The sequence below is a fragment of the Lutra lutra genome, chromosome 4, assembly GCF_902655055.1.
Source record: "Lutra lutra chromosome 4, mLutLut1.2, whole genome shotgun sequence".
NCBI lineage: Eukaryota > Metazoa > Chordata > Mammalia > Carnivora > Mustelidae > Lutra > Lutra lutra.
The window spans coordinates 78149866-78166980 of NC_062281.1; the positions used below are offsets into that span (position 1 = coordinate 78149866).

General features: G+C 38.4%; 1 protein-coding gene across 1 annotated transcript in view; it reads right to left on the minus strand.

Annotated features, from left to right (window-relative positions):
- Positions 1-17115, minus strand: part of LOC125098892 (lipoxygenase homology domain-containing protein 1-like) — a 182976-nt gene that overhangs the window by 35436 nt on the left and 130425 nt on the right. The gene's annotated exons all lie outside the window — the stretch shown is intronic.

Here is a 17115-nt window from a genome sequence, read left to right on the forward strand (position 1 = left end):
AACTAATTACCTGGCACGATAAATATTCTCACATATCATTCACTACTCAGAATGAGCAATATTTTTCTTTTGAAAATTCTTACAAAGGTCATATAAAAAATGATCATCTATATACTACATTAGTTTTCTATTACAAACAAGGACGTTTAGAGCCTCCCATTCTGTGGGTCAGAAATCCAGACACCTTGTGGCTCAACTGTATTCTCTGCTCAGGGCCTCACAAGCTGAACTCAAGGTATGGGCTGGGCTGGGCTCTTTTCTGGAGGGTCTGAGGAGAATTCTGCTTCTAGGCTCATTCAAGCTGGTGGCAGAATCCAGTTCTTTGCGGATTTAGAACTGAGGTTCCTCTTCCTTGACTTGTAGCCCTTTCACCCACAAGCCAACAAAGGGCACACTGAACCCTTCTCTTGCTCAGCATCTCTGGCTTTCCCTCTGCTACCAGCTGGAGAAAGATGTTTGCTTTTGGGGGCTCATACGATTTAGATGAGGCCCACCTAAATAAATCAGGCTAGTCTCCCTATTTTAAGGTACTCAAATTGCACACTATGTGACACCATAATTAGAAACAATGTTACCTGCCTTCTGGTATTTTGTCTCCCTCCACCTAACTTCTTTTCTCCCCTGTGGTATTACTATAAGCATTCACATTGCCACCGGAAGTTACTCCTTCAGAGTTTATGCGGACTTGCCACACTTTTTTTCTACTAATATATTTTTTATTGGTAGTATAATTTTGGGTTTCTGCACTGGTGATAACTGTTGGGAAGAAATTCTGTCCTCCAGCCAAAATGCCTTTCAGTCAGGATGCAGAGGTCAACAGAGTTGAGCTAAATAATTGGGCCCCTCCTATTATTTCTGGAACAAAGTGATTATAAAAATACTACCATGTAGAAATCTTAACATCGGTGCTTTGTCCAGATAATTAACATTCTACAGAGTTAGAATTGCAGATAGTAGGACACAGGAATGAAAATAGAGGCCATATCCCAAAACAGTGAAAAGACGAAATTCTGTGGTGGCTAAAACCCTGGTTTTTGAAATGAACTCTGGAGTTGAAAGTTCCTTTGCTTTTGCCAGTTGTGTAAATGACAGCAAGTATGCCAACTCCCCAAGCTTTGGTTTCCCCATCTGGTCAGTATAATGGTATCAATCTTACAAAGTTCTATAGCACTCAGTAAGTATGAGCAGACATCATTTTATCAATCAGAATTATGTGCTAAATAGAAAATGCCTAAATCTACCTAAAGTAAAAACAAGATGAATCTGAAGACAGGGTCCAGCATTCATGGAAGGAATTAAACTAGTATTTGGTCATGATATATGAAATTGAAATTGATAAGACCTATATCTAACCCTCCTGGTAAAAGCAGATATTTGTCCTCAAAACCTAAATGGTGCCGTGGTCCAGAAATGAAATCTTTACTCAGACACCAAGCATGCATGGGTTGGACAATTAAAATCAGAACCAAATGATTATACTACAGTCTGGATAGTGCTATAGATTGCTCCCAAATTACTTTTAACATGTTAGCCAAACTGATTTGGAACTCTTTGTTCTGGCTTAATATAGTCAACCTGGGTCACTTCAGCTTTAATAAAGTACAAATGCAATATGTTAAGAAATTATTCTTGCACATAACTGTTTTTAGTATTCTGCATTTAACTTCCACACTTGAACACACACACACGTGCACGCACACACACGCACAGTTATACCATAACATATGATGGCTTTTCATCATACAGATGGACCACATCATGGCTCAGTTATTCCCCAGAAAGGGAATTATGCTTAAAGTAGTCTACAGTCACAGATTAAAATAAAATTATCTTCAACTTAAAGACCAAAGAAGTATAGGGATTGAGAGATAGAGGGTTAGAAAGAGAAAGGCAGAAGAAATATAGTCCATTCTCATTGTTTTAAAGTCACATATTGAAATTTATAATATCAATAAACTTCCACTACATAACCAGAACACAAAGATTATAAAAAAATGTCATTTGAAATGTCTGATTTGGGTACTTGAAATTATTAGCAAAAATAGATTAAGTCTACACTGAATTTAAGTAAGGAAACAAAGCACTTTGTATATCCACATGTTTTGGATAATTCTGTTTATCATATATACTACTTCCAAGAACTACTTAAATTTGGACTATGTAAATTAAACCGTTTAAACATTTAACAAATTTTTATTACATACAAACACTATTTCTAAGCCAGCTTATGTGAACAGGGGAAAAACGGAGCTCTCACATTCATGTGAACCTCTAATCCAATCCATTCAAAATGAGAAATAAACAAAGTAGGAGTATAAGAAAAGTATGAGGTGGTTCAGTACAAACAGGGCAGGTAGCAAGAAAACCAAGAAGAGCAAATGTACTTCTTGAGTCTGAGCTTATTGTTCCTGAAATTTCACAGTTCTGGGTTGCATTCTCTCTGTCTGCATAGAAGCTAGTATCCTTTCAAGTATAAATAAGTACTTCATAAAAGTGGATGCTGCCACCAAGAAGTAGACCAGGAGCAACTCCTCGGCTGGAGGTGTCTAGTGTCACACATAAGCACATAGGTTTCGTGGCAGAGGGATCCACTGAAAACTCAAACCCTGAGACACTTGGGCACTGGGATCTTGAAGAAGTTATATGTTCTCTCTAAACTTCAGTTTCCTCATTTACAAAATGCAGTGATTAAGAATCTCTTTACTGGAAGATTATGAGGACCAGGGGTATATTAACTAGCAAAAATGGTCAAATAAACACATTAGGTCCTTAATAAATAGTGCTGGTTTTAGTAAATATTATTATTACTAAAGGGAGATGGAAGGAAGTAGGTGAAGAGTACAGTGGGGAGAAGGAAACTAAAGTCCATTTACTTCCATTGTACAAGTATTCTTAGTGCCTTTGACCCTCCAGCACTGAGTTGGGCAGATGCGAGAAGGAGAAAAGCCAAGGGTGATCAATCCTCTCCACCCACCAAGTCCTTAACCAGCAGTATCACCAGGGGTCCCAGGCATGGGATTCTTTTTTTTTTTTTTAACATATATTGTATTATTTGCCCCAGGGGTATTATTTGTAAGCTGTGAATCATCAAGCATACACATTTCACAGCACTCACCATAGCACATACCCTCTCCAATGTCCATAACCCAGCCACCCTATCCCTAACCCTCCACCCCCCAGCAACCCTCAGTTTGTTTTGTGAGATTAGGAGTCTCTCATGGTTTGTCTCCCTTCCCAGTCCCATCTTGTTTCTTTTTTTTCCTTCCTACCCCCCTACAACCCCCAGCCTGCTTCTCAAATTCCTCATATCAGGGAGATCATATGATAATTGTCTTTCTCTGATTTACTTATTTCACTCAGCATAGTACCCCCTAGTTCCATCCATGCCATTGCAAATGGCAAGATATCATTTCATTTGATGGCTGCGTAGTATTCCATTTTATATATATATACCACATCTTCTTTATCCATTCATCTGTTGATGGACATCTAGGTTCTTTCCATGGTTTGGCTATCGTGGACATTGCTACTATAAACATTGGGGTGCACATGCCCCTTTGGATCACTACATTTGTATCTTTAGGGTAAATACCCAGTAATGCAGTTGCTGGGTTGTAGGATAGCTCTATTTTCAGCTTTTTGAGGAACCTCCATGCTGTTTCCCAGAGTGGCTGCACCATCTTGCATCCCTACCAACAGTGTAGGAGGTTTCCCCTTTCTAAGCATGGGATTCTTGACCAAGGGGTGGGCTTAACTAGATTAGAGTCCAGTTGTCAGAAGCAGAGTGCAAGAGGAAAAACAGGACAACCAGGTCTGAGGCTAGTGGTTTCCTATCCCCAAATCTCAAGTTTCTCTTTGTATAAAGAGGGCTTTGTAAGGACCAAATTAGATAATCTCATGAAAATGCATTATAATTCATAGACTGACTGTCCATACAGGTCTCAGAGAACAGGTAGAGAGGTTTAGAGAGTTCTCTAAAGAATAACCAGAACTTATACTGTGCCTTGTGTTCAGACTGCCGCTTTACTTGGAGCTCCCTTGATTGAAATAGTTGGGAAAATTAGGTAGTAATCTGAGGGGTACTCAAAAAAGAATTTGAGAATTATCACAAGAAAGGACATTTTTCATTTGTCAGAGAAAATGGAAATATTCATGCAAAAAGATAACAGAAAAGATTCTCAAAGCTGAAAAATAAAGTTGAAAAAAATGCATTCCCTTTGCAAACTGCACAGTACAATGCATATCCTATCTTTCCAAAGATGAAGGTTTTTGTATGCTAAAAGTTGTATAGCCTATTAGAGAATGTTCAGTTACAGAAACATAAAGAAATAACCTGTATTGTCTGGGAAAACAACATGGCTGGTGGATCTGTGAATAATCATACACAAATTTTATGGAAAAAATATCCCTCTTCAGGTATTCAGCTTTAGGGTTTGTTTTTTGTTTTTATTTTTTTTTTCAGTGTTCCAAGATTCATTGTTTATGCACCACACCCAGTGCTCCATGCAATACGTGCCCTCCTTAATACCCACCACCAGGCTCACCCAACCCACCACTCCCCTTCCCTCCAAAACCCTCAGTTTGTTTCTCAGAGTCCGCAGTCTCTCATAGTTTGTCTCCCCCTCCAATTTCCCCCAACTCACTTCTCCGCTCCTTCTTCCAATGTCCTCTGTTATTCCTGATGCTCCACAATTAAGTGAAACCATATGATAATTGACTCTCTCTGCTTAACTTATTTCACTCAGCATAATCTCCTCCAGTCCCATCCATGTTGATACAAAAGTTGGGTATTTGTTTGTTTGAAGAAAAATTGTGTAGCCAATTTTTTTTTTTAACTTGAGTATAGTTGATATAGTGATTCAACTCCTCTACATGTTGTGCTGGGCTCACCACAAATATAGTTACCATCAGGTATCTACTTTTAGATGTAGATCTTAATCCAGACACTTTTACATATGTAAATACTGACAGGTTGGATTTTTCTAACTTGGAGATGCTAAATCTCCTCATGCAGACTTCAGTATTTATTCGATAAATGAGTTATTTTTTTAAAACAATTCCATTCTAGAAGCAAATTTCATGTTCTACGGTCTCTTTTCTCTGTTTAAGAACAATTTCATAGTTTTGAAAAAAGCATACTGGAACACAAATTAGCTTTGTGATCACTGAAATCCCATCTGGGGGCATTTCATTTCCATTCAACCTCTTAATCTATACAGGATATCTCATTTTACATATTTATCACCTTTCAAAAGAATATTATGGACAGTAATGTAGAAGTATAGACTGGAAACTTGAGCTCTGATATGTTAGAAACACTGAAAATTATCAGGGTACATTTTTAAGAGAAAGTAATCAACACCACTAAGAGCAAGCAAATATCCAAAACCATAGCACAATTTGCTATATTGCATATGACAATGAAAATAAGGTGCTTTCCCCTCCACATATCTTACGCAAAAATTCTTGATGTTAATCGGTTCCAGTGCACCCCCCTCCCAAAGAGATAGGAAGCCCTGATGCTCCCATAATTTTTCATAGGTTACCACTGGTGAGTACTTTTCCTGAAGCACCACCCCTCCCTGTCCCCCCACACCCCCGCAGGTTTTTCTGTATACCAGCAACGTCATTCCTCTTTAAAGAGCTGGAAAGAGCCCTTTCCTGGCTTAAGTAATAAATGATAGATTTTTTTCAAAAGGGGAGACCTTTATGTCCTAGAATATTTAGGTTTCCTTCTGAAGCTAGACAGGAGTGCCTGAATTGAAAAATGCCTTATTTTCTATTCTTGCTGCCAGTCAGTCACAAACCAAGTTCAAAAGCCCTGGTATAACCAATTTTAAAATGTTTAAAGAACCCCATTATCTCAGATGTGACTAGGTTTTCCCAGTCCTGAGTCCCTGACACTGACCTCATCTGTCAGAGTAAACAGCTTCTCACACAATTGTCTACCTAGAGTCTCTAAAGACCTAGAAGCTACTAGCTTTAAACTAAGTGTGGGTACTTTACCGACCCTAGCCTCAATGTATTGAGGAAACATCAGGATTTGGTATTTTTTGGTTGTTGACTTTATCTTCCTTACCATACTCTTAACTCTTTGAAGACCTAAGCTCTGTCTTCCTTTCTCTATCCTTAATAGATACAAACATTTGGCATGTAAAAATGAAAACAACAGTTGTTGAATAAATAATTTAATTTTGATAGTTTTAAATTTTCATATGTTTCCTTCATTCTCTTTGCTTTCTATCAAAATTTTGCTGGATGAAAAAGTGATAATAATTTGCAAAATTATGATAATTTGCTATGGCATACTTCTGGTAAATACCTGAGCCCCAGTAACTAGAAAAAAAGTGTTAGTCATACTCTGAAGTTGCTGCTTTTTAAACAATTTAGTGGTATTATGCAATCCAATTAATACAGCCTTAATTAATGAAAAAATGGCTTTTACCTTATTATGCAATCTGGTTTTTTTCTTTTTCTTTTTTTTTTAATTTATTTTTTATTTTTTATAAACATATATTTTTATCCCCAGGGGTACAGGTCTGCGAATTGCCAGGTTTACACACTTCACAGCACTCACCCCAGCACATACCCTCCCCAGTGTCCATAACCCCACCCCCCTCTCCCAAACCCCCTCCCCCCAGCAACCCTGTTTCTTTTGCAAGACTATGAGTCACTTATGGTTTGTCTCCCTCCCAATCCCATCTTGTTTCATTTATTCTTCTCCTGCCCCCTTAACCCCCCATGTTGCATCTCCACTCCCTCATATCAGGGAGATCATATGATAGTTGTCTTTCTCCAATTAACTTACTTCGCTAAGCATGATACCCTATAGTTCCATCCATGTCATCGCAAATGGCAAGATTTCATTTCTTTTGATGCCTGCAGAGTATTCCAATGTATATATATATATATAAATATACCACATCTACTTTATCCATTCATCTGGTGATGGACATCTAGGTTCTTTCCATAGTTTGGCTATTGTAGACATTGCTGCTATAAACATTCGGGTGCACGATCCCCTCCGGATCACTACGTTTGTATCTTTAGGGTAAATACCCAGTAATGCAATTGCTGAGTCATAGGGTAGTTCTATTTTCAACATTTTGAGGAACCTCCATGCTGTTTTCCAGAGTGGTTGCACCAGCTTGCATTCCCACCAACAGTGTCGGAGGGTTCCCCTTTCGACATCTTGACCAGCATCTGTCATTTCCTGACTTGTTAATTTTAGCCATTCTGACTGGTGTGAGGTGATATCTCATGGTGGTTTTGATTTGTATTTCGCTGATGCCGAGTGATATGGAGCACTTTTTCATGTGTCTGTTTGCCATCTGGATGTCTTCTTTGCAGAAATGTCTGTTCATGTCCTCTGCCCATTTCTTGATTGGATTATTTGTTCTTTGGGTGCTGAGTTTGCTAAGTTCTTTACAGATTTTGGACACTAGCCCTTTATCTGATATGTCGTTTGCAAATATCTTCTCCCATTCTGTCAGTTGTCTTTTGGTTTTGTTAACTGTTTCCTTTGCTGTGCAAAAGCTTTTGATCTTGATAAAATCCCAATAGTTCATTTTTGCCCTTGCTTCCCTTGCCTTTGGTGATGTTCCTGGAAGATGTTGCTGCAGCTGAGGTTGAAGAGGTTGCTGCCTGTGTTCTCCTCAAGGATGTTGATCTATTCCTTTCCCACATTGAGGTCCTTCATCCATTTTGAGTCTATTTTCGTGTGTGGTGTAAGGAAATGGTCCAATTTCATTTTTCTGCATGTGGCTGTCCAATTTTCCCAACACCATTTATTGAAGAGGCTGTCTTTTTTCCATTGGACATTCTTTCCTGCTTTATCAAAGATTAGTTGACCATAGAGTTGAGGGTCTATTTCTGGGCTATCTATTCTGTTCCATTGATCTATGTGTCTGTTTTTGTGCCAGTACCATACTGTCTTGATGATGACAGCTTTCGAATAGAGCTTGAAGTCCGGAATTGTGATGCCACCGACTTTGGCTTTCTTTTTCAATATTCCTTTGGCTATTCGAGGTCTTTTCTGGTTCCATATAAATTTTAGGATTATTTGTTCCATTTCTTTGAAAAAAAATGGATGGTATTTTGATAGGAATCGCATTAAATGTGTAGATTGCTTTAGGTAGCATAGACATTTTCACAACATTTATTCTTCCAATCCAGGAGCATGGAACATTTTTCCATTTCTTTGTGTCTTCCTCAATTTCTTTCATGAGTACTTTATAGTTTTCAGATATACATTCTTAGCTTCTTTGGTTAGGTTTATTCCTAGGTATCTTATAGTTTTGAATGCAATTATAAATGGGATTGCCTCCTTAACTTCTCTTTCTTCTCTCTTGTTGTTGGTATAGAGAAATGCAACTGATTTCTCTGCATTGATTTTATATCCTGACATTTTACTGAATTCCTGTACAAGTTCTATCAGTTTTGGAGTGGAGTCTTTGGGTTTTCCACATATAGTATCATATCATCTGCAAAGAGTGATAGTTTGACTTCTTCTTTGCCAATTTGGATGCCTTTAATTTCCTTTTGTTGTCTGATTGCTGAGGCTAGGGCTTCTAGTACTATGTTGAATAGCAGTGGTGATAACGGACATCCCTGCCGTGTTCCTGACCTTAGCGGAAAAGCTTTCAGTTTTTCTCCATTGAGAATGATATTTGCAGTAGGTTTTTCATAGATGGCTTTGATAATATTGAGGTATGTGCCGTCTATCCCTGCACTTTGAAGAGTTTTGATCAGAAGGAATGCTGTACTTTGTCAAATGCTTTTTCAGCATCTATGGAGAATATCATATGGTTCTTGTTCTTTCTTTTTTTAATGTGTTGTATCACATTGATTGATTTGCGGATGTTGAACCAACCCTGCAGCCCTGGAATAAATCCCACTTGGTCATGGTGAATAATCCTTTTATGTACTGTTGAATCCTATTGCCTAATATTTTGGTGAGAATTTTTGCATCTGTGTTCATGAAGGATACTGGTCCATAGTTCTTTTTGATGGGATCCTTGTCTGGTTTTGGGATCAAGGTGATGCTGGCCTCATAAAATGAGTTTGGAAGTTTTCCTTCCATTTCTATTTTTTGGAACAGTTTCAGGAGAATAGGAATTAGTTCTTCTTTAAATGTTTGGTAGAATTCCCCCAGGAAGCCATCTGGCCCTGGGCTTTTGTTTTTGGGAGATTTTTGATGACTGTTTCAATCTCCTTACTGGTTATGGGTCTGTTCAGGCTTTCTATTTCTTCCTGGTTCAGTTGTGGTAGTTTATATATCTCTAGGAATGCATTCATTTCTTCCAGATTGTCAAATTTGTTGGCGTAGAGTTGCTCATAGTATGTTGTTATAATTGTCTGTATTTCTTCGGTGTTAGTTGTGATCTCTCCCCTTTCATTCATGATTTTATTTATTTGGGTCCTTTCTCTTTTCTTTTTGATAAGTCTGGCCAGGGGTTTATCAATCTTATTAATTCTTTCAAAGAACCAGCTCCTAGTTTCATTGATTTGTTCTATTGTTTTTTTTTTTTTTGTTTCTATTTCATTGATTTCTGCTTTGATCTTTATGATTTCTCTTCTCTTGCTGGGTTTAGGGTTTCTTTCTTGTTCTTTCTCCAGCTCCTTTAGGTGTAGGGTTAGGTTGTGTACCTGAGACCTTTCTTGTTTCTTGAGAAAGGCTCATACCGCTATATATTTTCCTCTCAAGACTGCCTTTGCAGTGTCCCACAGATTTTGGAACCATTGTGTTTTCATTATCATTTGTTTCCATGATTTTTTTCAATTCTTCTTTAATTTCCTGGTTGACCGATTCATTCTTTAGAAGGATGCTGTTTAGTCTCCATGCATTTGGGTTCTTTTCAAATTTCCTCTTGTGATTGAATTCTAGCTTCAGAGCATTGTGGTCTCAAAATATGCAGGGAATGACCCCAATCTTTTGGTACCAGTTGAGACCTGATTTAGGACTGAGGATGTGATCTATTCTGGAGAATGTTCCATGTGCACTAGAGAAGAATGTGTATTCTGTTGCTTTGGGATGAAATGTTCTGAATATATCTGTGATGTCCATCTGTTCTAGTGTGTCATTTAAGGCCTTGATTTCCTTGTTGATCTTTTGCTTGGATGATCTCTCCATTTCAATGAGGGGAGTGTTAAAATTCCCTACTATTATTGTATTATTGTTGATGTGTTTGATTTTGTTATTAATTGGTTTATATAGCTGGCTGCTCCCATGTTAGGGGCATAGATATTTAAAATTGCTAGATCTGCTTGTTGGACAGATCCTTTGAGTATGATATAATGTCCTTCCTCATCTCTTATTATAGTCTTTGGCTTAAAATCTGATTGATCTGATATAAGGATTGCCACCCCTGCTTTCTTCTTATGTCCATTAGCATGGTAAATTGTTTTCCACCCCCTCACTTTAATTCTGGAGAGGTCTTCAGGTCTAAAATGAGTTTCTTGTAGGAAACATATAGATGGGTTTTGTTTTTTTATCCATTCTGATACCCTGTGTCTTTTGATTGGGGCATTTAGCCCATCATCATTCAGGGTAACTATTGACAGATATGAATTTAGTGCCATTGTATTGCCTGTAAGGTGACTGTTACTGTATAATGTTTCTGTTCCTTTCTGATCTACTACTTTTAGGCTCTCTCTTTGCTTAGAGGACCCCTTTCAATATTTCCTGTAGAGCTGGTTTGTTATTTGCAAATTCTTTCAGTTTTTGTTTGTCCTGGAAGCTTTTAATCTCTCCTACTAGTTTCAATGATAGCCTAGCTGGATATAGTATTCTTGGCTGCATGTTTCTCTCGTGTAGTGCTCTGAATATCTCATGCCAGCTCTTTCTGGACTGCCAGGTCTCTGTGGATAAGTCTGCTGCCAATCTAATATTTTTACCATTGTACATTACAGACTTCTTTTCCCAGGCTGCTTTCAGGATTTTCTCTTTGTCACTAAGACTTGTAAATTTTACTATTAGGTGACGGGGTGTGGACCTATTCTTATTGATTTTGAGGGGGGTTCTCTGTACCTCCTGTGTTTTGATGCTTGTTCCCTTTGCCATATTAGAAAATTCTCTCCAATAATTCTCTCCAATATGCCTTCTGCTCCCCTCTCTTTCTTCTTCTTTTGGAATCCCAATTATTCTAATGTTGTTTCGTCTTATGGTGTCACTTATCTCTCAAATTCTCCCCTCGTGGTCCTGTAGTTGTTTGTCCCTCTTTTGCTCAGCTTCTTTATTCTCTGTCATTTGGTCTTCTATATCGCAAATTTTTTCTTCTGCCTCATTTATCCTACCAGTCAGAGCCTCCATTTTTTATTGCAACTCATTAATAGCTTTTTTTATTTCAACTTGGTTCGATTTTAGTTCTTTTATTTCTCCAGAAAGGGCTTTTATATCTCCCGAGAGGGTTTCTCTAATATCTTCCATGCCTTTTTCGACCCCGGCTTGAACCTTGAGAATCGTCATTCTGAATCTAGATCTGACATATTACCAATGTCTGTATTGATTAGGTCCCTAGCCTTCGGTGCTGCCTCTTGTTCCTTTTTTTGTGGTGAATTTTTCCGCCTTGTCATTTTGTCCAGATAAGAGTATGTGAAGGAGCAAGTAAAATACTAAAAGGGTGGCAAAGACCCCAGGAAAATACACTTTAACCAAATCAGAAGAGATCCTAAATTGTGGGAGGGGAGAGAGGGGATAAAAAGAGGTTCAGAAAAAAAAAAAAAGAAAAAAAAAGAACAATTAAAAAAAGAAAACAAATAAAGAAAAAATATAAAAAAGAAAAAATATATATATATTAGATAAACTAGTTAAAAAACATTAAAAAAAGAAAAGGGTAAAAGTTAAAAAAATTTAGCAGAAGAAGAGAGAAAAAAATTGAAAAAGAAGGAAAAAAATATTAAATTAACTGCAAGACTAAAGAATCATGGGGAGAAAGCCATGAGTTCCGTGCTTTGCTTTCTCCTCCTCTGGAATTCCGATGCTCTCCTTGTATTGAACTTGCACTCCTTGGTAGGTGAACTTGGTCCTGGCTGGATTTCTTGTTGATCTTCTGGGGGAGGGGCCTGTTGTAGTGATTCTCAAGTATCTTTGCCCCAGGCGGAATTGCACAGCCCTTACCAGGGGCTGGGCTGAGTAATCAGCTCTGGTTTGCTTTCAGGAGCTTTTGTTCCCTGAGGCTTTCCGTAGAGTTCTGGAGGACGGGAATGAAAATGGCGGCCTCCAGGTCTCCGGCCTGGAGGAGCCGAGAGCTCAGGCCCCACTCCTCAGTGCGCCCTCAGAGAACAGCACTCATTTACTCCCATCTCCCTGGCCTCTGGCCGCGCTCCGAGCTGACCGAGCCTGTGACCAGTTCAAGGTAACCCTGAGCTGAGAGCTCACTCCTTGGCTCTGTCTCTGTAGCCGGCTTCCCCATTCTAATACCTCTAAGCTCTGTGACACTCAGACACCCCTGATCCTTCTGTGACCCTGCGGGACCTGAGGCCACGCTGACCCTGCATGGGCTTCACCCTGGTTTAGCCTCTGGAACGATGTCTCTCAGCAGAACAGACTTTTAAAAGTCCTCTTTTTGTGCTCCGTTGTTCCACCACTTGCCGGGAGCTGGCCCTTCCCCCTGCTGTCTATCTTCCCATCACTTTGGATTCACTTCTCCGCCAGTCCTACCTTTCAGAAAGTGGTTGATTTTCTGTTTCTGGAATTGCTTTTCTTCTTCTCTTTGATCTCCCGTTGGATTTGTGGGTGTTTGCAATCTTTAGATAAGCTATCTAGCTGATCTCCTGCTACCTGAAGTAGTCTCAGCCTGCTACTTCTCCACCATCTTGACTCCTCCCCCCGCCCTTTTTTAAGTAGTTTCCACTACCAACCTGGAGCCCAATGTGGAACCTGTGCCCAGAACACTGAGGATGAGGACCTAGATGAGATCAAGGGTCAGGCTCTCAATCAGCTGAGCTACTTAGGCACTCCATGCCATTTATTATTTTTGACAGTGAATGAATTCTGTTGGGAAACAAATGCCAACAGCTTTATTATAAGGGTTGTATGATTAATATTTAAAGTCATTGTCCTATACCATGGATCTTTGACTTATCCAACAGCAGACATACTTTTCCTGAATTTCCTCATAAATTTTTATACATTTTGGACAAATATAAACAGTTGTAACCAATTCTTTATTTAGGTTCCAGTTTTCATCAGTGGTAGAGTAGTTTACATTGACTATGACTTAGCCATAAAAAAGAATGAACTACACATACAGACAATAGCTTGGGTGGATTTCAAGGGCATTGTGTTAAATGGAAAACAAAAACCTAAGGCAGCCATATGGTTCCAATTATATAACATTCTCAAGATGACAAGGTAATAGAGACTAAAAACAGAACAGTGGGTTATGGACATTGGGAAGGGTATGTGCTATGGTGAGTGCAGTGAATGTGTAAGCCTGTTGATTCACAGACCTGTTCACCTTGGGCAAATAATACATTATATGTTAACAAAAATAATTAAAAAAAAAAAGAAACAGGATAGTATTTTTCCAGGAATGGTGATGGTGCATGTGTGGGGTTGGGGTCGGAGACTATAAGAAATGACACAAGGGAGATCTTTGGGGGGATATAATAGTTCTGTGTCATGACTGTGATAGTGATAACATGAATCTACACACCTGAAAGAATAACATGTAACTAACTATACACACAGATTGTACCAATGTCAAAGTCTTGATTTGATACTGAACTGTAACTATGTAGGATGAATCCATGGGAAGGAAACGGGTGCATGGGATCTCTCTGAATGCCCTTTGCTATGTCCTGTGAAGCTATCATTATATGACAACAAAATGCCAAAAAACATGTACTTACCAGCATTTTTGTTACAATTAGCAAGGCCCTCTGGAGGGTATCATCTCTTGGGAGGTAAGAGAACTCTTCTGCATGATTTCTCCAGGCATTTGGCTAATTGGCCAGTTGGCAGCACACAGTGACTGGCTGCTTCCCCTGGCTTTTCTGATGTCAGTGGGGCAAAGAGAGACCTTCTTCACCTTGGTGTAATACCTATGTTTTCCTGGATTACTTGCATTACTCATAATTCCCTATATTTTTTCCTTCCTTCCCACACAGATAGAAATGCATACATTTTTGTGCTTATAAATAGATACATAATTAAAATAAGAGACAAAATACTCATATATTCAAGATATCAATAAAATAAATATGCAGTTTTAATTTTAATACATTTGCATCTATAGAAGATATAAACAATTTGCAAAATGTAAGAGAGTTGGAATTTACTCATAATTTAAATTGTTAGTGAGTCATTTTTTTCTAATTTCTTCCTTTTATATTCCAGGTAATAAAAACTATGCTAAATAAAATCAAAATTATCCAAAATCATGGTGGATATATTGAAAGATGATTCCTGCTACTCTCAAATATGCTACTCTCTGGGTAATTTTTTGTTGCATTTTGCAGATTGTTTATATCTTTTATAGAAGTGTATTTATTAAAATTTCACATGGCACAGGGCTTTACAGGCATCCCATTTATTAACACTCCTTTATTTATTAAAATCAATAAATAATTAAACATACACTTATATATATGCCCTTCTTTGTATTACATCTACATTTTGTACATTTTACATTCACTTTTCTCTTTTGAATATAATTACTAATTCATAGCTGTTCATAGTCTCCACTTGTTTCAATTAACTATTATGATTATGATCACTATTAAGAAAATGGTACTTCCATCTTAGCTCATACAAGCCCCCTTTAAATTTGCTCTTCTGTCCTTAAACACTGCCCTTGACATTTCTGAAGTTATCACTGGGATTCCAGACAATAAGAGGATATTCCAGACCAATTCTGGTTTGGTGTTTTGAGGTGGTTTTGGTTTTTTTTTGTTGTTTTTTGTTTGTTTTTGTTTGTTTATTTGTTTGATTTTTGCTCAAAGACAGAGGATCAATTTCCTGCCTATACAGTATACTTATTCTTTTTAGTGGTGTGTATTATTAGAGACAAAATATGGGCACTCTGGGACACCTCAGAGTGCAGGTGCAGAGCTGCAACATGGCCACTGTAGGGACAATTAGTGAGGACAGACCAGAAAATATGCATCTTTTTAAGGTCATGAGTTCACATTAATATTTCCAATTTGACACATGAACTCACTCTCCCTACCTTTTGTAGTGTCTGAAATTTCAGCAACCACCAAGGACACAGATGCTGATAGCTTCATGCCCACAACCAACATAAGAAGTAAATATCCCTATGCCCTTTCTACAAACCAGAAGTCAGAGTTTTGAACCTATTTACTTGGCTCCCTTACAGAGTAAAGCAGACTATGGCATCCAGCCCGTAAGTACTAAAATTTCTTTTGGACAATGTAAGTCTACCGGAATTAGTGTCAATACATTTATGTAAATTACTTGTGTTGTTTTGCAGCATAATTTTTTTTGCACAGACCTCTTCAGGGTTATCTTAGCATTCCAGTAACCAGCCAACGTGTATCTGGGTGTGGGTCCCTTGTCCCTGATCTTGTGTAGAACATGATGAGCCCTTTCATTTATATATGATAGTCTTTCTACCACTCTAGAAAGTTTGTTCCATCATTTTTTAGGGCTCGTTATTACCTACTCTCTTGTTTCTTTTTCCAAAACACCTTGATTTACTTTCTGTTCTTGATTCTCTACCCCTGCCCTCTTTTCTCCATTTCTCTCTTTTCATTCTGGGGGATCACTCCGGGCATACACCACACCACAGATTCATTCTTAGGTGGTGGTATTTTGCACTACTCCAATTTATATATGAATGTTCATCTACGGTTGTGTTTTTGTTTCTAAGACATTTCCAGCTCTACCTCTCATCTTGCTGCTTCCTCCTGTGGATTCCTGGAGACAATGACTTCTTTTCCTCTTGTGAGGACACCAATCTCTCAAACCTGCTCTAGGCCCTGCAGAAGGGCATTGTACTTCCTGATCCCCCCACACCCCAGCCCCACCTTATCTATACCATTCAGGTAGAGTGAGCACCCACTGCTCCCTGCCACCTGCCGGCCTCATCTCCAGGACTTTGCTCCTAAAGACTACCCCCCCCCCCCCCCCCCCCGCAGAATGCAGTCTATGACTGCCAAATTCCTCCCATTTTTTGATCCATGGTTCCTGGTATTTGTAGTATCTGTCTTGTTCTGGGATCCTGGCAGAAAACATCCTAGGGCTTCAGAAAAAAAACAGAGTAAATAGTAATTCACCTCTCAGAGTAGTTACATAGGGGTAAAGCCCAGTAGCTGTTTTTTTCCTGTGGGGTGCACCCTAAGACTCTTTGCAGGCATACCACCCATACCTCATTACCTCTCCTAGGGCAGCTATTCTTCTTAAACAAAGCTAAGCCTGTCATTCTGACTCAGCTCCATTTAGATGCCCTTCTGCATCAAGAAGTTTGTTGTTATTATTAGTTTTCCATGCTGAAATTTTTCACTGTTACTGGGTCTTCATGTGTTTGTTGTAAGATAGATGCCATTCTGAACAAAAAGTCTCAACCTGAATAAATCTGAGGGATTTTTATGAAATAGCATTTCTCAGTGTTGATAGAAGTGAGAGGATGGGAAGGTCCTGTCAGAACAGGCCATGATTAGCATAAGGCTTATTTCAGCTACAGTTTGCATTTTTGCAAAGACACTGTTTATTGAATCCATTTCACAGTTGAAGAAATTGAGCTAAAGTAGCTAGTCCAAGGTTGCATAGGAAGCATGCAAATTAAGAATGAAGGCCTCCAGCACACATTTGGTTCAAAACTGTCAGTCAAGTTCAATCCTGACCGAGGCAGCTTAAGATGACCTTGGCATGAGAAAGTGACTTAAGCAATTATTGTTAACATACTGAATCTTTGAAATGTTAAATATGATTGAGAGTTTTTATTTGTATGCTTTTTTTTTTCTTATTCTAGAAAGAAACTCTGGTTTTAAGCTTTTAGTTTGGTCAAGCTTTATGATAGGAAATATAAACTCTGTGAGGAACTATCACATTTCCCAATTATGAAATGTCTTTCATGGTTCTTTTGTGAAAATAAAATGAAATAAGCCATATATTAATTTTGACCTTCGCTGCAAGTGGAATTTTATAAT